The following is a 12,190-nucleotide window of genomic DNA, read 5'->3' as shown; positions in this document are numbered from 1 at the left end:
GGAGCGGCCGCGGCGCGGGAGGGGCCGGGTCCGGGGAAAGGGCGGGAGCAGCCCCGGCGGGAACCGGTCGCGCTTCGCTTTGCGTCTGTTCGCCCTGGACACTTACTTGGTACATTAAGACCCCTTAGATGTGAGAGAGGCACGTTGAGTCGATGGGGGACAGTCCCAGGACAGCTGTCCACCCGCCGCCGCCACCGCCCAGCACTGCTCCCCGATCTGCCCACACCGAAGCCATCGCCTCGGGACGCAAATCCGACCAAGCTTGGAGGATTGCTGACCCAAAAATTCCAAATGAGAAAGGAGGAAGACTAGGAAAACAGTAGTGTGGGCTTCAAACCCAGCCTTGGGAGGCTCTTCAAAGTGTGACCTCAGGTGGGCTGGCACCATAAAGCCAGCGGAGAGGCGCCTCTTTTATCTGGGCCTGGGAGGCAGCCATCATCATCACTGTAATCTTTGTTTTGGTTGCCCCGGGCACACCCCTGTAAACTCTAAAATACAGTCTTGAAAAACATGTTGTCCATAGGTTTTGAAGTTTGTTTTTCAGACTCAATCTGAAACAAGTCAAAATTTTGTCATTGATCTCTAAGTTGTCATTGTTTTATTTGCATTTACCATCAGCTTATAAAAAGTTATCCCAAATACCCTTCCTCAAAAGTGAGCAGAAACTAGGCGGAAATAAAGAGAAAGGGTTATAGAGATTATGTAAGAAATCCTTGCCCAGCCATCAACCAGGCTGACAACTTGAAGAGGAGTCTCAGATTATCCTCTAGTCTCCAGCCAGGGCCACAGCTAAACCATTCAAGACAAATGAGGATCACCTCAGTAAGAAAAAAATGATAACAACTAACAGTGATCACTCACTGTAAGCCAGGCACTGTGCTAACATTTTACATGCATTAATTCAATTCTCACAGCAACCCTCTATGCCATCCTTCCTCTGCTTCGTTCTAAATAGATTAATGTGCTGAGAGTCAAACTTGATGAACACCAAAAATAATAGCCCACTTCCCCATCCATTAGACGTGAGCAAATACACATGCATTTGAGCTGAGAAAGACAAGGGAAGGATTGAATTAGAGGGAGAATTATAATCCAATTATTGCACACAAGGCATTCAGAAAGTGACTACTTAGCCCGTGTAGTTCTGCATCTGGAACTGTGCAGATGAAGGTGAGGCTGACTGAAAGATTATAGTCAGTAAACAGATAAAGATTATTACATCCTGTTGACAGTTCTTAAAACTGAAGCTCAAATAGGTTAAGTGCCTTCCCCAGGTAACTCAATAAGCAATGTTGAACCAGAACTCAATCCCAGCGTTCTGGATTCCAAGTCCAGTTTTCTTTCCACTATTCCAAGGCCCTCTCTTTTGCATATCATCATATCCCCACCTCAGGCAAAACTGAGCACAGCATGTCTCTTCCCAAGAGAAAGAAGAAACTGTTAATATTGTAATTACCGTGGAGAGCAAAGGACAATTTTTGTTTTGTTTTGTTCTTATTTTGGTTTGTTTGTTTTTAGAGAGAGCAGCACACAAGGTCACAGGTGAAATAGTGCATCTCTTGAAATGCAGGGCAAGAAAATCAGTAGTCATACTGTTTTCAAAGAACTGAAGACAATGTGTCCCAAGACTGCAGTGATCAAAGAAGCCAGCACACACATCCTATGAATATTATCTGGGATATGGCTGCAGTTCTTTGAATGCCACTGGTACATGTTCACTATATATATTTTTAAATTTATTTTTTATTAGCATATTCATTGTTACAAATCGCACTTGTTCTTTATGCCCATTATCCAATCTCCCTGCTCCCCTTTCCCCCTCTAAATGTTCACTCTATTTTTTTAGAACACAACTCTTCTATTAGCTTTAGTTGCTCTAGCTGTGAAACGAAGCCTTAGGCAAGTTACTTAAACCTCTTGAGTCTGTCAAATGGCGGAAAATAATACTATTCTTAAAGTGTTGTTGGCTGATTAGATGAGACAATGTGCTGGTTCTTGGGAATCTGCACATCTCTATTAAAGTAAGATACCATCATTATCATTATCTGCCAAGAATCACCCAGGCAAAGGTATATTGGGTAAAGTTTTTTTCTTCCCAGGGTCTAAAGAGTTTGGGACAATACTAGTAATTGCAAAATCCTGTCAAGAGATTACTATAGCGGAGGGGACAGTGGGGATAGAGAAGCATGTTCATCTTTTTATTTCTGGGAACTGAACATGAAAGAAAGAACGTAAGCTTGTTAGTTTATGACCCCTGTGACCTGGGGTATTTGAAAAATATAAACGCACCCTGTGACATAAAAATGATAGCATGGATTTATGCAGTTCTTATCTTCCCAAGACTTCAAAGTACTTTTATATATATTTCATTTATCTTCTCAGGATTTCTCTGAAGCAGTAAAGACAGATACAATCATATCTGTCAGATTTTTTTCCCAAATTAAAGATGGGAAAAAACAAGGTGCAGAGAAGTTATTTTTCTTAGTGGTGACAGAAATCAGGCTTTTAGAATCCCAGTCCAGAGCACTCTGTAAGCTTTGGTAGTATGCTCACACATGCATAGTACCAAATGCTTACACGTGTACAGTGTGCTTAGAAATGCACAGTGTCTGTTTATCATTTCCTTCAGAACTGTTCCTCCTCCATTTGCCATGATACTGTTAAACAACAGCACTGTTGATCCAGTTGTTCAAACTAGAAACCTAGGGGTCATCTGTGATATTTCCCTTTTTCTCTCCATCCCTCTCCATCAAGTCTACTAGCTTCTCCCAGAGTATACTTAAATTTCTACCCACATTCTTTTACCTCCATTGTACCTTTGTTTAAGCTACCATCACCCTTGCTTCTGGCCCTCTTAACCAGCCTTTCTGCTTCCACTCTTGTCCCCGTAACCTTGCCCTGAATGTAGTGACACTCAAAGTGAGCCACACAAAAAAATGCATACCATGTTTTCCCCTTGTTCAAAACTCAATTTCTTCTCATGACATTTGGAATAAAAACTGAACATTTTCCGTGTCTTACAAGATTCTATGTCACCTGGACCCTGTGCTCATAATGCTGTACCATGACATCCCATTTATCTTTGTTACAGAACTTTTCAGGAATTTTTTGATGCCTTATTTATTGCCTATCTCCTTTACCTGAATATAACCTCCCTGAAGGCAGGGACTGGATCTGTCTTCTTCACCATTGTATCCTTGACAGCCAATACATGGAAGGTGCCAGTGAATAATTCTCAATAAAGACTTAATCAAGTGTGCAGTTATATTCATTGCAATCCTAAAGCTACATGCATCCTTAATACTTCACTGCCCTACAGAGAGGGTATCAGGTAGGCAGTGTTCTAAGTTCCATTGATAGTCTTTGTTATAATATATCAGTCAATAAGTTTTATGTAGAAGATGAGGACACATTATATTCCTCTTTCACAGTTAAGCTGGAGATACAGCTAAATGCCAGCTCTGTAACACAGAACATGAGTGCAGTGCCAGTTTATCTTCATTCTAGGCTTAATTAATGGTATTACCATCTATTTTGTTCCCCAAACAAGCAAGAAAATGTAGTTATCTTCAACCCTTCCACCTTCTCCCCCGATCTCTCCCCATCCCACCTTTCATCCAGGTAGATGATCCAGAGATCATCAGAAGTGCTTCTTAAATCTCTCCTTTCTTCCCAATCTTTATTTCAGGCCTGGTGCTGTGGATTGCATGTCCCCTCAAAACTCACTGAAGCTTGACCCCCCCACCATTGTAACAGTACTAAGAGGGTGGGAAATCTGATTATGGTATTTGAAAGGTGGGACCTTCAAGAGGTGATTAGATTGTGAGGACTGTGCCCTCATGGATGGATTATCCATTCATGGAGTAATGGGGGTGGTTCTGATGGCTTTATAAGAAGTGTGACCGAGAAGGTTAACTCTCTTATCCAGGCCATTCTCACTAGGTGACACCCCGCAACTCTGTAAAGAGTCACCACCCAGAAGAAGGCCCTCACCAGCTGCGCCCCCTGGACCATGGATTTCCCAACCTCCCAAACTGTAAGAAATAAATTCTATTTCTGTATAAATTACCCAGTTTCGGAGATTCTGTTATAAGCAACAGAAATGAACTAATACACCAGGTTATCTCCTACCTGGAGAATAATTACTTTCCCTGCTTCCAGTCTCTCCAGGGTACTTGATTCTGGAGAGAGCTTTGGAGTCAAAGCTTCACCACCTACTAAGTGGGTGAACTTGGGCAAGTTTCTAATCTTCTGTGCCTGAGTTTCTCCTATAAATGGGCATAATAATACTATGTGCCTCAGGGGTTTTGTGGTGATTTTACCAAAGTTAATAAAAATAAAATGCTTAGGGGCCAGCCCTGTGGCGCACTGCTATAGTGCGCCGCTTAGGAAGCGCGGTGGCGCTCCCGCCGAGGGTTCGGATCCCACATACAGACCGGCCGCTCACTGGCTGAGCGAGGAGCGGGGGCAACACCGAGGGTTGCGATCCCGTGGCCGGTCCCGGTCCGGTACGGGTGCAACACTGAGGGTTGCGATCCGTTGCTGGTCACGACAAAAGACAAAAAAAATAAAAAATAAAAAAATAAAATAAATAAAATGCTTAAAAATATGCCCAACACATAGAAAGTGATTAAAAAATGAAGGTATTATTTTTATTATAACCCAGATTTAATCCTGGATCCATTGTACCTATTAACTGAATGACTTTGCAAGTTTCTTTAATTTTTGGAGTTTCAACTTCCTTATCTATACAAATGGATACAATATTACCTACTTTGAAAGTTTGTTTTTAAAAAACTAATAACAAAACTCTTGCTGAAAAATCTAGCGCAGCACCTCTCTTGTACATAGTAGGGACTCAATAAAATGCTTGCTTCCTGCCTTTTCTACTTGTCTGTCTGCATCTGTCGCCATATAATTAGGTAGTGGATTGTATTGTGTATAAGGCTTTTTCCAGCATCAAACGTTTATTTCCATCTTCATTGTATAAATAACACCTAAGGACAATGGAATCCCCTTATACAAAGTCAAGTGGTCATGAAGCACCATAGTTGTCAAGAAACAGCTCTTAGAGTCAGGCAAGCCCAGAGAGGCTATTTTGGTCTGCAGTAGTGGGAAGGTGGTGCAAACTCCACTGTCTCGCAAGAAATCTGAGCAGATGGAGTATTTATAGGCACTCTCCAAGGATTTCAGTTTAATCAGAAAGGATGCTAGGGAGAAAGTTAGACTGATGAGTGGGAGGTAACTGAACTGCATCTTCCTCCAGCCTTCTTGAAACATGTCTGAACATTTGAGGGGCTGTGTTTGACAGCAGAATTCCTGGGGAGAGCTAGAGTTCCCCAAACTTCACTAATTCTAATCCAATCTTTAGGGGATGGTTCTTGAGGTTTAATACAATCAGAATCACCTGCAAAACTCATTTAAAATGCAGATGCCCTAGCCTCTTCCCTAGAAAGTCTGATTTAGAGGTCTAGTCTGAGTTCAAGAATCAGGTGATTCTAATGTAAATGCTTCTGGGACCAGAATTTGAGAAACACTAACCTACATTTGCCCAGAGGCACGAAGGGAAGTGGCCCATGCATTGACCAGGGAAGCTAAGCTATCATAGACACATGGGGCTTTGGTTTTGTGAAGGATATTGAATCTTGGAACCAGAGCTGGTTTGCTAGGAAAAATAAGAGAGCAATTGAGTGTCGCCACCTCTATTCATTCCAGTCTGCCTCCCTCTTCCCTGGCCACCCCACCATGTAGTGCTCAGCCTCTCCTCTTCATAAATGTTAGACAGATTTTTAAGGGTATCAGTTTTAAAAGGGAGCCAGAATATTAGCCTGTCCAAAGAAACACACATGGCTGACTCCAACTCACCCCAGGACCCCAAATGTGGGCAGGCATCACCCACTTCAAGCCTCAGAAGGTCTTTTTGCTTAATACTGTTAAATTTCGATATTTCTGATCCGATATTCAAAGATAAATTTAACCTATATGAGGAAAAAGATAATAGGATTTCATCCTTTCTATTGGAAACATTTTCTCTTCTCAAATTCCATTATTTTGCGGGGGTCGGGGGGTGGACAACTGGCCAGTATGAGGATCCAAGCCCTCGACCTTGGTATTATAACACCGCGTTCTAACAAACTGAGCTAACCAGTCAGCACTTCCATTATCATTTTAAAAGTTTAACCTTTAAGTGTGGTCTTTTTGCTTCCAAGCAAACTGTATCTAACCCAAACTATTAGAGAAAGAGTAGATAAATATCCAATCGCTTTATCTACCCAACTTCAGGAAATGAAAGTTCATAATCTTTCTTGGTAACTCATCTTTGTATATTAAAGATTGTTTATCAATTTTCAGACTTCTTTCTTTCTCGTCAAACTTAAAGATAAAGGGTCTACCTTTTTTTTTTTTTTTCTTAAAAGATGACCGGTAAGGGGATCTTAACCCTTGACTTGGTGTTGTCAGCACCACGCTCACCCAGTGAGCCAACCGGCCATCCCTATATGGGATCCGAACCCGTGGCCTTGGTGTTATCAGCACCACACTCTCCCAAGTGAGCCACAGGCCGGCCCCCTAAAGGTAGACCTTTCTAATGCATTTAAATAGGCTAGCCTAAAATTACACCAAGGAAAACATGTGCATGAATTCTCTAGAGACTCAGAAATTGTGACCCAGGTTTCTTTCTTCATTACAGTATTGGGCAAAAGATGTTGGCCTTATCAGTTTATCTACCTTAACTCACATGTATACTCAAATACAAGCCTATATTCTGTGATTCCATAATGAGTAGAAATGATCCCATCATATTCTCTTTTGTGTATACATAACTCATCTTCTTTCTCACTCTTAAATATAATGTATGTTTATTCATGTTGATGAAAGCATACTTATCGTCACACCAGGTATTGGTCATACCACATTTCAGCTTTGTTTTTCTGAAAACTTGCCTGAATTCATTAAATGATTTTCCTCCTTTCACTGAAATCATTTTCCTTACTGTTTTTCTGTCTCTCATTCCCCTCAAAAGATTTTATCAAAACATTTTCACCAGAACCTTCACTTATTTCTTACAATTTCTGTCCTCATAGCTTCTTATACATGATTTCTTTTTCTTTTTTAAAATTTTGTGTAATGTGTGAATCAAGTCAAGCATAACAAATTTAAAAGGGCAAATTGAAAATCCTTTTTTAAAGTAGTAAACACAGGGCTGGCTGGTTAGCTCAACTGGTTGGAGCACCATGTTATAACGCCAACGTCATGGGTTCCGCTCCCCTTACCAGTCAGTGGCCAAAAAAAGTTTTTATGGAAAATAGAATTAAATGATAAAGTAATAAACACAGTTTTTTTTTAGTGCTGTTACTCAGATGTGAACCAAAACACAATTTTTAAAATTAAATTTTCATTATCTCTTTATGCTGTAAAAATTAATCTGATGAAATATCTAATAAATTTATTATAAAGCATTTCCCATGTAAAATACATAATATGTAATAAAAGCACTGAGTAACTCATCAAAAAATGTAGTAATGGTTGATATTACTGTATTCAGCCTAAGTGTAGCAATATAAAAAATAATGTTTTTAATAATCTCACTCAAAATAATCTCTATTCCCTGTAATTCAAATAAGTGGCTATTTTTTAAAAATAGGAACCCAAGGGCCGGCCCGTGGCTCACTCGGGAGAGTGCGGTGCTGATAACACCAAGGCCCCGGGTTCGGATCCCATATAGGGATGGCCGGTTCGCTCACTGGCTGAGCGTGGTGCTGACAACACCAAGTCAAGGGTTAAGATCCCCTTACCGGTCATCTTTAAAAAAAAAAAAAAAAATAGGAACCCAAGGGCCGGCCCGTGGCTCACTCGGGCGAGTGCGGTGCTGATAACACCAAGGCCCCGGGTTCGGATCCCATATAGGGATGGCCGGTTCGCTCACTGGCTGAGCGTGGTGCTGACAACACCAAGTCAAGGGTTAAGATCCCCTTACCGGTCATCTTTAAAAAAAAAAAAAAAAAAATAGGAACCCAAGACGGTATCAGTCCAGTTGACATTCTTTCTCCTTAACAAGATTGTGGAAGACTAAAGATTAAGATAATTTCCTTATTTTCCATGAAGCTTTTATGCAAAAATGATGGTTTGCATAATTTCTTTTCAGTCTCAATTGAATTTCTGAAGCTATTTTTCAAGCAAATTTCCACATGTCTCCAGTGTACACCATCTGTCTCATCTCTCTTTCTCTCTTTTTTTTTAAGTATTACAATTATCTTGTAACAGAAGCTGTCAAATCTTTATTCCCCAAGGATTCTTTCTTTTGATAAATGAAAAGGAACTGTATACATTGTTATGTGTAGTTATATGAACGTGATGGGGGTTAAGGAAAGGTTAGATGTTCAAAGCAGTTATGGCTAAGTTGACATATTGGAGGAAATGTGATCAGGTAAGATGGCTAGTTTTTAAATCAGACTCTTTACTCTAGGAAAACAAAGGAATGTTTAGTCAAAAGGTCAGGGGGAGGAGGGAATCTTAAAGCCAAGAATTCTTAAATAGCCTTACTAAAGGTTCTGTGGCCCATACTACAAAGCACTAGAGAAAATATGGGGAAAAAAGGGATGACTTTACTCACAGGCTGCAAACTGTTCATAAAGCCTATTGGCATTTACAAACAGTTGATGCTTTTACTAAGGGAATCAAGTTTTATGTTTACATAGTAAGTGTATACTCAGTGGGAGCTTCCAGGAAATGACATGGATCGCCAAGAAAAAGTCCGTATTGAAGTATTATTTAGAAAAAAATCCTGCCAAAAACATTAAAGAGGCTTTTTAAAATTGAAGTTCACAAGGAAATGCGGTAGATAGAATTTATGTAGTGCTCAAAATTTACAACTAATATATTTTACAGCATTTCCTAAAAATTTTATTTCAATCAATTTGTAGAGCTCCAATTAGTGAAATCTAGTAAGAAGCTACATAATACAGTGAAAGATTCAGCTATTTAGAATCCTTGAAGAATGGGTCACTCTGGAAATCCAACTTTCATTTGGATGAAAACTTTTTTTGATGAAAACATTTGGAAGATAGTGTGTATCCCTGACTTTCGAAATACAAGATGCTGAACAAATTAACATTTACAGATGACTCTGGGCCATCATTATAAATATGTTATTGTACTTTAAGAAAGTTATTTAACCTCTGTAAGAGTTTCATTTTCTGTAAAATGGAGATAATGGTACCTACTTCACAAGTTGTTGTGAAGCTTAAAAGAGATAATACATTTGAAGTACTTAGTATATTTACATGACACTTAGAACTCAGTAGAGCTGAACTAATCTTAGTAGTATTAGTATTAGTGTTAATACTGACATGATTATTTTAAGTTAAGGTATTTAGTAGCATATTTTTCTTAAGAACACCTGAATTCTGTATTTTTAAATCTTGTACTTATTATCTTTTTAGTTTTTCTCTTTCTTCTCTTTTTACAGGCACCAGAAACTGCCCAGACCTTTTAATAGGGAGGATTTGGAAGTGCCATACAGAAGGAAGAGTCCATGAGTGTCCACCCCAACTGTACTGCTTTGTCAGCACATTTACTTCTCTGAGCTCCACATCCATCTTCCATTTACATGATTCTCACTGTGAAAACCTGATTCTAAGTCTTTACACATTCTTGGCCTGCAATATCCCCTAATACTTCACTCTTACATTTGAAATCTTCCTCTCCTACTCACCACCTCTTCAGCCACTTTTGGTAAATAATTGTCACCTGTGAATTTTATCTTTAACTCTTCTTGGAACTGCATTCTTACATATTTTTTTCTGAGCATGTTAGTCACTTATCCTGCTTCCAACTGCTGCTTTTCTCAGATTCCAGCCTTCCCAGTTGAAGCTTGGCAGTGAGTGGATCCACAAACTACGACTTCTCACTGTTTTCACAGTAGTGGTCTGTTTCAATTAGTTTATCCAGTCTGCTAGCATCGCAGTAATCAATTATTCCAGATTGTAAGAACTGTATGTAGAGCAATAAAAATTAGTCAACATGGAGCGATACCATCAAAGTTCCTCATCTTCTCCTTCTTATCTGTATCCACCTTTCCCTCCTAAACAATGTGACGGTTATATAGGTATGCTTCCATATCTTTCTACATGCTCGTGTAACCGTATGTAAAATACATGTGCATATAAGATGTGTAGAATTTTTTATTCTTTTTTTTGACAGACACTTTTCAAAAAAGCCACATAACAATAGCATTGAACTAGATCTTCAATACAATTTAACTAAAAAAACAAATTTTACTAAACTTGGAGACTGGACCAGAAGCTCCAGTTCTCCCGGCATCACTAGACTCAGGTCTAATTCGTGTGAACCACCTCAAGGACGCCACACGCGACGGAAAGCTTGGCAGGAGGGTCTGAACGGAAGCCACTTCTGAGAGCCGAAAGAGTTTATTTTAAGTGACCTGCGAGGGCAGCACATAAAACTTTACCCAATCACTTTGCTCTGTTTTTAAATAGGAAGAGAAAAGACAGGTAGGAAGTTATATACATGTTTATCATTCATGCCTCGTAGTTCCTGTGCTCAAAGATTTATGATTTTTTTTTTCCTTTTTGTCTTTTTTCGTGACCGGCAACGGATCGCAACCCTCAGTGTCGCGCCCGTACCGGACCGGGACCGGCAACGGGATCGCAACCCTCAGCATTGCGCCCGCACCTCGCCCAGCCAGTGAGCGGGAACCAGTGTGTATGTGGGATCCGAACCCTCAGCGGGAGCGCCGCCATGCTCCCAAGCGGCGCACTGTAGCAGTGCGCCACCAGTCTGGCCCCTAAAAAAATAGAATTCTATTTTATATACTTCTCTGCATCTTACTTTTTCCCCTCTAAAAATACATATTGTAGGGCTGGCCCAGTGGCGCACTGGAGAGTGCGCCGCTTGGGAGCGCGGCGGCGCTCCCGCCGAGGGTTTGGATCCCACGTGGAGACCAGTTCCCGCTCACTGGCTGAGCATGGTGCGGGCGCAACACCGAGGGTTGCGACCCCATTGCCGGTCCCTGGTACGGGCGCGACACCGAGGGTTGCGATCCCGTTACCAGTCAGTAAAAAAAAAGACAAAAAGGGAAAAAATAAATAAATAAAAATACATATTGTAGAATCCTTTTTAGTCAACTGGCATAGAGCTAACTTATTCTATCTAATGACTGCATAGTTTTCCATGGAAGGGTTATATCCCAATCATTTTCCTGTTAATAGTCATTCCCTATTTTGTTTTTTGCTACTAAAAACAAAGTTGCAATAAATATTTTTGTTTCTGTATCCTTATGTAGAGAATAGATTCCCCAGGATGGAATTTCTGGGTAAAGGGGACTACATATTTTTAATGGATGTTGCCAGATTTCATATCATAAAAACTGAGCAATTTAGGGATCTGTATTATTCCATTTGCGTTGCTATAACAGAATACCTGAGACTGGGTAATTTATAAAGAACAGAGGTTTATTTGGCTCACAATTCTGGGACAGCTGCATCTGGCATGGGCCTCAGGCTGCTTCTACTAATGGTGGAAAGTGACAGGCAGCTGGCGGGTACAAGCAGATCACATGGTGAGAGGAAACAAGAGAGAGAGGTGGGAGGTGCCAGGGTCTTTTAAACAACCAGCTCTCATGAGAACTAATAGAGCAAATACTCATTCACTACCTCCAGCCCCCAGGGAAAGCATTAATCTATTCATGAGGGATCCACCCCTGTCATCCAAACAGCTTCCAGCACTGCCACATTGGAGATCAGGTTTCCACATGAGTTTGGGGAGGACAGTACATCCAAACTCTATCAGTGTCTATCATCAAAGTATGAAAATACTGATTACACATCCCCAAATAACCCTTGCTAGCTGTCACTCTTTTAAGCTTTTATCATTTTGGTACATGTTTTATAATATCTGCTTAATATTTTAAGATTGCATTTTCCTGACTGCTAGTGAAGTAAACTCTTTTTATTTGTTTCTCATTTGGATTTCTCTTATTTGAATTTGTTAGTCTTTATCTTATAAGTTTAATAAGAGCTCTTGGTATGTACTACTTATCTGATATTGGCATTGCTACTAGTCTTTTCAATTGATAGTCTTTTTACTTTCTCTATAACATTTTAATTAAAATTTTTTTTTTTTTTTTTTTTTGTCTTTTTGTCTTTTTCCGTGTCCGGCAACGGATCGCAAC

General features: G+C 40.1%; 1 long non-coding RNA gene across 1 annotated transcript; it reads left to right on the top strand.

Moving 5' to 3' along the window:
* Positions 1–1,529: 1,529 nt before the first annotated feature.
* On the top strand, positions 1,530–10,029 carry LOC103588790. The gene is made up of 3 exons (XR_550337.1): positions 1,530–1,707; positions 3,929–4,036; positions 9,467–10,029. It is a non-coding gene; the product is annotated as an uncharacterized LOC103588790 (long non-coding RNA).
* The last annotated feature ends 2,161 nt before the right edge of the window (positions 10,030–12,190 follow it).

The sequence above is a fragment of the Galeopterus variegatus genome, unplaced genomic scaffold, assembly GCF_000696425.1.
Source record: "Galeopterus variegatus unplaced genomic scaffold, G_variegatus-3.0.2 Scaffold618, whole genome shotgun sequence".
NCBI lineage: Eukaryota > Metazoa > Chordata > Mammalia > Dermoptera > Cynocephalidae > Galeopterus > Galeopterus variegatus.
This window is presented reverse-complemented; position numbering and strand designations above follow the sequence as displayed.